The following is a 12,938-nucleotide window of genomic DNA, read 5'->3' as shown; positions in this document are numbered from 1 at the left end:
CATATAGTTCTTTAGGAACCAAACTAACTCTATTTTGTGAACAACCTCCATTTTGAGACTTAAGTTTTGTTTTTCTGTAAATCACTTAATTTCTGGCAATTCTACCTGCTTACTTCTTCCCAAATCAAATCATCTACTCTTACATTCTATTTATTGTATTCTTTTAATTTATTTTTTAAAATTATATGAATTATGTATTCCAGATCTACGTGTGCTGAGGGTTCTTTGACCCAGTCTATTATGTTTTCTTGCTAATAAATCACAAAACTCAAACTTTTTATACCCATTTATTTTAACTCTACACACAACAGTGTTTAGAAATCCAAGACTGAGTTTGAGATGGGAACCCAGATCCTAAAATTGCCTTTTAGAAACCCCTAGAGCATCTTAGTTAATTTTTCACTGAGGAACTTCTTTGTTGAAGATGGCCTCACATGTTGGACTTGCCCTCAATTTTAATTTTTTTCTAAGCCAACATGTTTAATATTTTTATGCAGGAAGTGACAAAGAAAAAAAAAAAAACAATCCAAACCTCAAATAATCCTGGCCACTGACAAGGCAGCTCTAGCTGGTTTTCAATATGCATCAGAAAGTGGTTTGAGTGTGTTTTTCTCATAAAGAAGACCCTAGTAGAGGTTGCAAAAAAAAAAATGGGACTTAAGGAATAGAAATAGAAGATCCCATTAAAAAACCAGAGAGGATATTTACCTGAGAGTGTTGGGTAGGGACAAAGCCCATTGATTTGGATGAAGATCCTTTCATTTTTTTTTTTTTTTTTATCCTGATGCTCTTGATTCCATTATCCCAGTTCTTATCTCTCCCAGTATTGCTGCAACGTATGTCTCCCTTAAAGTTGTTAACATTATTTATAATTTCTTACTAGATACTGGAGCTTCTAACTCAGTTTTGATTATGAACATTGTCAGGATATTACAGAACACTAAAAAAATGTTCCCAAATTGTCTCCCCATATGGTAACTATTGATACTTTATCAATACACTTTTAGTGTACAGTCAGAAACTGATTTGTTCATTCAAATTATGCCGTCTTCATCATCATTAAGAGTAAGGGACATCCCCACTCCCATTCCTACCATTCATTCCTCAATATCCTTTGTCCAGAGAGACCACAAAAAGTATTACACACATCTTTGATTCTCTGAGGGATCAAGTCCTTACTTTACTATATAATTTCCCTTTTAACATTCATGTCCTCCATGTTAAGAAACCTAAATCAAACTCTGATATTTAGTTTATATAAGACTTAACAAACTTTAATGCTTATGTTATACTGAGGTATTGTCCAGTCTTGCTACCATTGTTTTCTGAATTTCTATTGAGGCTGCCCCTTTTACTACATTGGTCTAAGGTTTTTTTTTTTTTTTTTTTTTTTTTTTTTTTTTTTTTTTTTTTTTTGTTTGTTTGTTTGTTTGTTTGTTTTGTTTTGTTTTGTTTTGTTTTTGTTGTTGTTGTTGTTTTGTTTTGTTTTTTTTTTTTTTTTTTTTAGTATTCTTATTCACCTAGATATTCAGTTCTTTTTTGCCTTAACCTCGGAGACCATATAATAAATACATTGGACTCATTTCACTCAAGGAAATGTAGAAAGCCCTTGAATGTTCTCTCAAATATAAAATTTCAGAACCATTACATTTTGAACCAGAATAGCTTACTATTCTTGTGGACCTCTTGAAAGCTGTGTTGTCAGTTTCAATACTGGGACTTCCAGATTATAATTAGCTACTTTTTTTTTTTTGGTCTTTTTGTACAAAAACCTAATATTATGACTTCAGGATACTGAGTTAATACCTTGTGCCCTCTTTTTACTCTGTTGCATTTTACTCTATTCAGTTAATTTCAATAGTTGGAGGCCTCCACCCTGATTGAAAGTGATAACAGCCACAACCATTTTTTGGTTTTCAAACTGGTCACATCAGGGGAGCCTGTGTATAACAATTCCTTTGTTGTTTATATGCCTGAAATTACCCACAATGATCTTCCTGGAGCCCCTTTGCCCCTGCCCATATCCTATATACAGAGGGTTCATCTTTTATGAGATTTGGCATCCAATACACTAGAACTTCCATGCTTTCTTCCCATGACACTATTTGGACAGCCTCTCTGCTATCTTACTTCAGCATCCAATCTGTGGAATTGATTGTAGCTATGCAAACCTTCTATATGGTGGCTAGAGACAAAGTACAGCTATCTGCACTAATTATGCCTTTGGAGTTTGTCATCCTGTTAGGGTGTTATTGTTACAGAAGAGTTTCTTGACTTATTATAAAGTCATTGAGAACATAGAGTAAATCAAGGAATTTTCAACTGCCTTCTAGCTTCCCAGAAATCTTTTCATTATCTCTTGTCTTGCCTGTACTAATAGTACCACTTCTAGAAAGAACTATTGTGCTGACACTGCTGCAAACCTTGCTGTCCTACAAGGTCTTGAATGTGTTTCATTTTTCTGCTTTTGATAATTCTGGCCTCCTCTGTCTTATAATCACCATGAAATTGCAAAGTGAAAACCATTTTCATGCCAAGTAGGTACCTAGGCTTTAAGTAACTATAGGAAGCAGTTCTCCCTTAGATTTTCTATCACCAGATATGTGTGTCTGTACAAAAGGGAGGACAATAAATATATATATATATATATATATATATATATATATATATATATGAGAACTATCATCTCATCAATTCCACTGAATTAACACCTTGTTGTAAGTATCCTAGTTTCAAGTATACTTCTCCAAAGTTCTGGTCCTTTTCAACTTTTGGTGGCTGCCCCCCTGCTTATAGTATTTTTGTGCACTTATAAACTGATTTCATATATATTCCTAAGTCTATCCAGTATGGAATCTACTCATCAGTTCACAGTTTGAATCAAGGACTTTCCCAGTTCTAAGGCAACAGTTAATCAGGTTAGCCTTCCTGCTTATAGTGATTATGATATAAGTTTTCATTCCATTAATATGATACCCTCACAAACTAAGTCCACAATTATGTTGATTCCCTGTTTTCATATCATTTATTACTCCTAGAACTGTGGTAAAGTTGAACATATGGAACAAAAAAAATAAAAACTCTGATTACTGAATTGTAATATGAAATGTGTCTCAAGTAGTCTGATATAATTCCCCTTGCTTTATTTCATCTATAAAACAGGTGGGAGTTAGGATTTTCTCTTTTTAATGCTTTTCAGTCATCTTTCAATGAAAACAAAACCTTTATCTCCAGTATGTGCATTACGGCAGAGAGTATGTTATTTTTTCTTATACTCAGGAACTACAAAATAACTGGGGAAACTTCAAAATCAAAGGAAACAATTCTTGGATACACTCTGCCCAATAAATCCTGCTCGTTAACATGTTATATGGGAACAATGTATCAAAAATTACTTTGTTTTGCTTTACATCAGTAATATGATGTGGTATTTCTTCTTTCCAAAATTAACTTAGGGAATGAAAAATTGTTAATTTGAAAAAAAATGAACACTTTCCCTCACATTTATTTTATACCTCACAATTATATTTATCATATGATTTAAATTTTACTATTTCTTTATTGTAGTCTAATTCCGATTATTTTACTAGTTGGTCTTTCCAAATTTTATTACTCCCAGGAAAATTGGGGAGGGGGATTTAATACTATTAGTAAATGTCAGGGTGATTTAGGCATGCTTTGTATCTTTGTATTGTTATAGAAAGTATGGATTCCAAGGATGCTGAAATTGTCATCATATCCACCAGAGTGACTCTGATCAAGGAGTAGTATTTCCTCTTACTAAAAATGAAATTCTCCCACAACCAGAAGACTATATATGCTTTAGATATTCTACAATAACACCAGTGAAAGCCACTTGTTTTATCCACTTGTTGAATTAATGTTGCAGAAGGAAAATAAAAGGTACAAATCCAAGTTCAACATCACAAATACAATTTTACAATTTGTAAAAAAGCTATTTTCAAATTTAATGGAACTTCTGATGACATCAAATTTAATACTATTTTATTTACAATTACAACTTTAATTCTGAATTTTCATTACTATGTCATCAAGAAGTAAACATACTGTAACAATAACATCCTGACAGGATGACAAACTCCAAAGGCATAATTAGTGCAGATAGCTGTACTTTGTCTAGCCACCATATAGAAGGTTTGCATAGCTGCAATCATGCTGTAGAAAATTTGAAGTGGTGTAGATGGATTTTTGCTTTGTTTGATATTGCCCCCAAAAGATCACTTTATTTGATCTAAAATGTGCTTCTTTATTATAGTGACAAGAAATCTGAATGTATTTCTTATACTTAAAATGGCTCCAACTGGACATTCAATATTCAGTACAAATATACAATATAAGAATAATCAAGTTCCGAGGAAATAAATACACTACTTCCAAAGTTCTTTGGAGCCTAGTAGCCCCTGAACAATTATTTGTGGCATTAAAGTTTTTTCTTCTCTTTGCATGAATTGGTTTGAGATATGGGATTGCCTTTTTATCCCAAGCATCAAACTTTTAAAACATATTTAATATTTTCTTCATTCCAATTACTTATAAAAACAATTTAACAGTCTTTTTTTAAAATCGAGTTTCAAATACTCTCTTTTATATAAAGATAATTTATAGGAAGGTTATACATGTGCAGTCATGAAAAACATATTTCCATATTCAGGATGTGAAATAAAACAAGAAAACAAAGAAGAAAAGAAAAAAAATTTTAAAGTATAAGTTGATTTGCATTCAGGCTCAATCGGTTCTCTTTATTGGAGTGTGGCAAGTACTTTTTATCAGAAATTCTTTGGAAATATCTTGGATCAGTGTATGTATGATGTTTTCCTGATTCTGCTAACTACCCTTTTTATCAATTCAGGTAAGTATTTTTAGATTTTTCTGAAAACATTCTGCTCATCATTTTTATATTATAGCATATTTTATTTTGTTTATATTTATAATATATATATATATATATATTACAGCATATATCATATGCTATATATTGTAGCATAATATCATATGCTACAATTTGTTTAGTCATTTCCCAATTAATAGGCATCCCCTCAATTTTCACTTTTTGTCACCATCAAAAGAATATTTTCTCCTTGATCTGATAATTCTGAAGTTTAGTTATAATATTCCTAGGAGTTTTTCATTTTGGGGTCCCCTTCAGGAGCTGATTAGTGGATTCTTTCAGTATTTATTTTGCCCTCTGATTCTAGAACATCAGTGAAATATTCTGGTTTAACTTTCTTGAGGTTTTTGGACTAGCCTTCATTTCAGCTGAGTAATCACAATAAGAATAGCCAGTGATGAAGTCCAAATTCTTTATTATCTCCTTCACAGTCTGTTGTCTTGCCTGGGACCTGGGCTAGCTTTATGGAGGCCCTTCAGATGGGTATTGGTTTCAGTGGAGAAATTAAAAAGGACAGGCCCCCCAGCCATCATTGTAGGTGTGAATCTTGTAGAATAGGTGTCAATATTGTAGAACTATATTAAGTACTAAGTACATTCACTGAACTAGAGAACAATTAATCACCATGCTAAACTAGATACACATTGTCTTATCAATTCCACTGAGTTAACACCTTGTTGTAAGAATTTCTCCCAAATTCTGGCTTATTACATCTCCTGCTTTCTTTTGTTTTAGAACATAGGTAGTTACACCCTCCCCCAATTCTCAGGGAGGTGAGAATCCCAAAAAGGAGGTGATCATGCCCACCCTGATGTCAGAGGAAGGGAGATGAAAACACTAAAGGGAAATGGGGAGTCAAACCAGATTAGTGGGTTTCTGAAGGGTCACACTTGAGATATATATATATATATATATATATATATATATATATATATATATATATATATATATATATATATAAATCCATCAACATAGGAGATTTTATACAAGCACATAGTAACACAGGCTAGTAGAAATGTAACAAACAGCATTCATCAACATAAGGAATTATACATCTCCATAAATCCTAGAGATAGTCCAAAAACAATCTATTGCCCATTTCTTCATGTGTCAGGTAATTCAATGATTCCTGCTGGTTTTTAAGTCCTGCAACAGTCTCATTATCAGCCAGCTCTTTCAGTGTCAAATGTTTCTTAGGTCTTCTCCTTTGTTTTTATTTTATTTTTTCTTTTTCTATTTCTCTCTGATAGATAAAGTGAATACAACATGCTCGTACCCTTCTGATTCCTTCTCCATCTTTCCTCCTCCACAAACCCTTTCTCCCCAAGTAGTTAACCTATTTGGTCACTTCCATTCACTACTTTCGGGATCTCACCTGGCAATTACATTGGAGCTGCTTGCACTGGACATTGCCCTTCTGTCAAGTTATAAAACCTGTATTCTCCCCAATTGTAATCCCTTTCTCCCATCTGATTGCTTCTTTGATGATTAATCATATCAGAGTACTGAACTTCTAAAGACTTTCTAGGTGTAAACTCAACTGCCCTCAGGTACCACCCATTTTTTGTTTTAGGTCTTGGAGCTGGGTCTCACCTCTCATTTCCCTGGGTCAGCCTACATTCTGAGGCCCAGTGGAAGCCCTTATTGCATTTTGGTTAAAAGCTTTTTGGTCTTGTTTCCTCACCCTGTCCTCTCACTCTGTCTCTCTGCCAACACAGAGCTTTCAGGTGTCCTACTTTATTACACTGAAAGCATCTATGAGTCTCTCTAAAAGTCCCTTGCCACGAAGGACATTGTCTTCCCATGTTCTGAATCATAACCTGAGTATAAAAGTATTTGTGCCCACTATGGCAGAGCATTTAATAATCTCCTTTAAAGAAACATATTTGTGTAGCCCCAGTATAATTCTTCTACAAGCCTCATTAGCATTTTCTCTAGCAAGTTGTTTTATCATTATTGTTGTTGCTGCATTTTCACTAAAAGTTTGTATGACAGCTATCTGCAGACATCCCATAAAATCAGCAAAGGTTTCATTTGGACCTTGCTCTATTTTCATGAAGGCTTCCCCTCTATCTTGTCCTGGGAGGGTGCCCCATGCTTGGATTTCAGCAGCAGCAGCAGCAGTAGCAGAAATTTGCTCATATGCTATCAAAGAGTAATATGTGCTAAAGTGTCTGCATACTGACCTTTACTTGCTAGTTGATCAAATATCATTTGTATATTAACTCCAGTTTGCCTATTTCACTGGTCTTGTATTCTACATAGTTCACTATACTTTAAAATCCACAATAAATTTTGTCCAGGTTCTAAATATGTCCTTGCTATAGATTTCCAATAACTAGGGGTTAAAATTTCATAAGCCAAATTCTCTAATACCAAATTCTCTAATAATAATATCTTAACATAAGATGCATAAAGACTCCATAAAGAGTGCAACCCTTTTTCAAATCATTGATAATTTCTAGATTAAAAGGAGTATATCTTCTCCTTTGTTGACCTGAAGAGTCAAACTCTTGAATAAACAAGGTATGCTTTTATTCTTAAATTAGATATATCCTGTCATTCTTTTTTAGCTTTAACTAGTGCCTTTTGTAATCTTGTTATAGGGGGTGGACAAAGCTCTTTCATGGATGGTGCTGATGGTGTTACAGCCCCTCTCCCTCCTCCAACCTCCACTCATGAAGGGTTAATTCGGAAGGGGTAGGTCAGGGGAGGGGGAATACCCTAATGGCTTCTGCTGTGAAGCACCACAGTCCTTAATTTCATCAGCATTGTACTTAACTGCTTTCTTGTCTAATTCTTCATGCTTTTCAATTGTTTTATTAGTACCCTCTTCCTCCTGCTCTTTCTTATTTTTCCTTATTCTAATATTTATGGAATCCCTTAAAGCCAATTATATTGTTATATGCATAGAATGTTTCTTTAGCAATTGAATTAGGAGCATTATCATTGCAATATTCAATTATTTGCTCACCTACTAGTTTCCACTTCTCTGACGCTAATTCTTCTTCCTTAGAGAACCAATGAGATGTGTATTTTAATATGTTGAAGAGTTCAATCATCTGTTTCTAAGTTACAATCAAACTTGTTTTTTTATTAGCCTAACTATGCTTTCCACATACTTTCTTGGGGTGGAGAAGGCTCCTTTCTAAACATTTGCTCCATTTCAGCTGAAACACTAGTTTAGCCCTTAAGAAAGTTCCACTTTTCTACTGAACTCAGGATGGGAGACTTTTCCACTGAACTCAGGATCATGTCAGCCTGAAGTGCTGAGTGTAAATTCTTAGCCCCACGTTCAGGTGCCAATATATATTGTTCTGAATAGCTTTCCGGAGGTCTTTGGACCAACCTTCATTTCAACTGAGTAAACACTATAAGAATAACCAGAGATAAAGTCTAAAAGTCTTTATTGTCTCATTCACAGTCTGTCTCCTTCACCTGGGGCTCAGCTAGCTTTCTGGAGGTCCTCTGAAATATGTCTTGCTTTCTGTGGAGGAAGCAGGAGGATAGGCCAGCCATCTGGAGAGTGGTGAAGATGGAATACCTCTCTCAACCAGTCCTTTTTGGCACATAAACTCTATTATAATTACATCATCATCATAGGTGTCAATCTTGTAGAATAGATGTCTATCTTGTACACCTATATTAAGTACTAAGTACATGCAAAACTAGATAACCATTATATTATCAATTCCACTGAGTTAACACCTTGTAAGAATCCTGGTTTCAAGTACAGAGTTCTGGTCCATTACATCTCCTGCTTTCTTTTGTTTTAGAATATGATGGTCATGCCCTCCCTGATTTCTCGGGGATGTGAGAACCCCCAAAATGAAAAGATCATGCCCGCCCTAATTTCTCAGAAAAGGGGGTAAAAACACCAAAAAAGGAAGTGATCATGACATCCCTGATGTCTCAGGAAGGGAAATGAAAACACCAAAGAAAAATGGGGGGGTCAAACCAGATCAGCAGGTTTCTGAATGGTCTCACTTGAAACAGGTATACATAAATCCATCAACATGGGAGGTATAACAATATAACACAGGCTGTTGGTGATGTAACAACATGAATCGACATGAGGAATTATTCATGTCTATAAGTCCTAGAATTAGTCCAAAACCAATCTATTGTCCATTACTCCACAATATTCCCATGGTGATTACTCAGCTGAAAAGAAGGCAAAGATCTCTAGAAAGCTAACTAGAATGTTAAATGTCTTGAAAGAAGTTGTCTAGGCTCTTTTTTTTTTCCATCATGGTTTTCAGAAAGTCCAATAATTCTTAGATTGTTTCTCCTGGATCTATTTTCTGATGAGGTATTTCAGGAAAAAAAAATATTAATTTGTGTGGTTTTATTTTTTGACTTGCAATTTTGCTGAAGTTGTTAATTGTTTAAAGGAGTTTTAGTTGATTCTATAGAATTCTTTAAGTATATCCACATATCATCTGCAAAGAGCACTAATTTTGTTTCTTCATTGCTTACTTTAATTCCTTTAATTTATTCTTCTCTTTGAGTACTCAAACTAATATTTCTAGCTGATAATGGGCATCCCTGTCATGTATGATCTTATTGGGAATGTTTCTCATTTACCCCCATAATATTTATTGGTTACTGATTATTTTAGGTACATGCTGTTTATCATTTTAAGGAAAACTATTTATGTTTTTGATCTTGTGTGTTTTTCAAAAGAAATGGCTGCTATGTTTTGTCAAAAGTTTTTTCCACATCTATTATTAACAATATGCCAATAATAATGTTAATATGGTCAATTATGCTCACAATTTTCCTAAAATTAATCCAACTCTTCATTCCTGGTATAAACCCTGCTTCACTGTGAGCTATCATTCTGGAGTTAAATTTCAATAAGCTCTTTGTTAATTTTTTTTTTAATGTTCATATCAATATTCATTAGGGAAGTTCATTTATAATTTTCTTTCTTTGCTTTGTTTTTCCTGGTTTAGCTATCAGCACCATATTTTGTTCGTAAAACAACTTGGCGGAATTTTTTCTCCCTCTATTTTCCCAAATAATTTATATAATATTGAAATTCATCTTTCTTCATTCAGAAGAATGGGTTGTTCAATTTCTTTTTTTAATGTAACTATTATTTAACTTATCTATTCCTGCTTCTTCTAATCTGAGCAATTTATATATTTCTTAACACTCATCAATTTCAATTAGATTATAAGTTTTGTCATAAATTCATCAAAATAGCTCTTAATTATTGCTCTAATTTCTTGTTCATTAATTAAGTTCACTTTCTGATCCTGGGTCCCTTCTTTCTTTTTTCTAACCAAATTAATCAAAGTTTATCTACTTTATTATTTTTATAAGACCAATTCTTAATTTGATTAATTAGTTCAATACTTTTTATTATCAGTTTTACTAATTTCTTCTTTGATTTTCAGAATTTTTGATTGGACATTTAATTGAATGGGATTTAATTTGTTCTTTTTCAGCTGAATCAATTTATTGATATTTTATTTTTTTTTATCCATATAAGCATTTAGAGTTATACAACTTCCTGTAAGAACTACTTTGACTGCATTTCATAAGTTTTGCATTTTTCCTCATTTTTATCATTCCCTTGGATGCCATGATTGATTGTTTCTATGATTTGCTGTTCTTAATTGCTCTCCAGAATGGTTGGAACATTTGGAGAGAAATTATTATTGTTGTAGTTTTCCCATAACCCCTTCAACATTTATCATTATCTTTTCCTGTCATTTTAGCTAATCTAAGAGGTATGAAATAGTACCACAAAATTGTCTTAATTTGCAAACCCCCAATCTATAGTAATTTAGAGCATTTTTATATTACTAAAATGGCTTTAATTTCTTTATCTGAAAATTAGTCATACCAATTGATCATTAATGAATTATGGAATGGCTTGTATTCTTATAAATTTGAGTCATTTCTCTATATATTGGTTAAGTTGAATAATTTACCATCAATGTGATTGCACACACTGATGCCATGTTCATTTTCATTGAAGGAGTTTGACAAGTTGTTTGAAAACATCATGTTAAAAAATCATGAAAGTAAATGTACAGACTTGCTTCATTTCTTTCATGACTGAATAGACATGAGAAAATTGTCCATTATTAAGAATTCGGTCAATTCAGCCTTTTGTGAAATTGACATACATAACTGATGAATTCTTCCAGCTACCCAAATTTTGAGTATCATTTTTAATAAATCCTCATGGATGACTAACAAAGGCTTTGGTAAGATCTATGAATATTATGTACAAATCTCTTTTCTCCTCCATTTCTTCCAGAATTTCTTCTTTCATTTTTCCTAGAATTTTTTTCCTAGAATTTTTGGGTAGTAAGCACCATATCAGCCATTCCATGGGTGTTTCAGATGACACACTGTTTCTCAGCCAAATGATCATCTTCCAGCTGAAATATCAGCCTTTTAAAGAGTATTTAGGCAAATCATTGCAACAATGACTAAGGGAGAGACTCCCTTACCATGATTGTCACAGGACTATTTATTGTATTTTCTTTTATAAAGATTGACAATGTACATGACTTTGAATTGCTGGGAAATAACTTCCTCATGTCACAAAAACTTCAGTCAGATTTCTTATGAGCAATGGAAGCCACAAACCTCATAAATCTCAGCTGGAATAGAATCAGCACCAGATGCTTTGCATAAAATAAAAGCCTAATGACATTCAAAACCTCTTCTTCAGGTGAAATTTCAGCTAGAGATGGATTCAACTTGACATAAACAGTCAATGCTTTCTACTTGTGACTGGTGATATTTTGTTGAGAACACCAGGAAAGTGTTCAGTTTATCTCATATTCTTAACAATTTAGAATGTAGTTCCAATTGTACTGAGTAGGTGCCATACATTGGCCTTTGGCCTATAAATAGTGCATCCTAAAAGCACTTTGGATTGACACTATCAGCATAAAACTGAATTTCAACTGCCTTCTTACCGAACCGAAAGCTATGCATCTCTGCAAGCTTTATTTGTACTTTACTTTTGATGGAATCAAATACTGCTTTACTGATGGATGAACTATTCTGTTCGTACATTCTGTAGAGTTTTTTATTTTTCATTAAGCAGCTTCTAAATTTCTCTACATTTTTGTGAAAACCAGTCTTGATATTTGTGAATATTTTGACATAAATGAGTAAATGTGCTGATAAACATATATATATATGTATATATATATATATACTTGATACATATATATATACTTTCATATATATATAAATATATGAATATAAATATATATGTAAATAAATATATATATATATATATATATATATATATATATATATATATATATATATATATATATATATATACTTGATCTCTGAAGTTGCCCCCTCCTTTTCTGCTCCACTGTTGCCAACTTTGTTTCGGTTCATTTTTTCTTCTGTTCTTGCTCATGGAAATGTTCTAATCTTTGGACATGAATTCATCTGGTACATTTTTATCTTAGGACTGCTGCTTTTATTGAATTTGAATATGTAACTTCAAGAAGATAAGTCTATGATTAGTCCAGCATTCTGGGCTACACATTGCCTTTTCACTCTCACATTTAATCTATCTCTTTTCCTTAGAATCATATAGTCTTGGATGTCAGTGTTTCCTGCAAGAATGCATACACAACATTTATTGCATTTTAGGTAAGTGCAAAACAGTGTTGGTGAGATGCATATATCTGTCATAGTAAGTAACTATTACTGATGCTGTCCCCAACTTCATTCCTCCCAAGGATTCTGTTATGTTTTGTAGTCTGAGCATATTTTATTTTTAGCAAATTGATGATTCAGATCTCCTGGTGTTCCTGAAAAATTTTCTTTGATGTCAAGGTTCTTCATGGTAGGAAGGCATTAATGGCAATGGCAGGTTATTTTATTGCAAAGGACAATTGCATTGTCCTGAGTTTATTATTTATGCATTTTGGTAGGCATAGAAGCTTGTTGACTAGATTAGTTTTGAGAGCAAAACATACACCAGTTTCACAGCACTTCCTTTTACTGTGAGCACTCCAGGAAAACAAAACAA

This window comes from Sminthopsis crassicaudata, chromosome 1 (genome assembly GCF_048593235.1).
Source record: "Sminthopsis crassicaudata isolate SCR6 chromosome 1, ASM4859323v1, whole genome shotgun sequence".
Lineage (NCBI taxonomy): Eukaryota > Metazoa > Chordata > Mammalia > Dasyuromorphia > Dasyuridae > Sminthopsis > Sminthopsis crassicaudata.
This window is presented reverse-complemented; position numbering follows the sequence as displayed.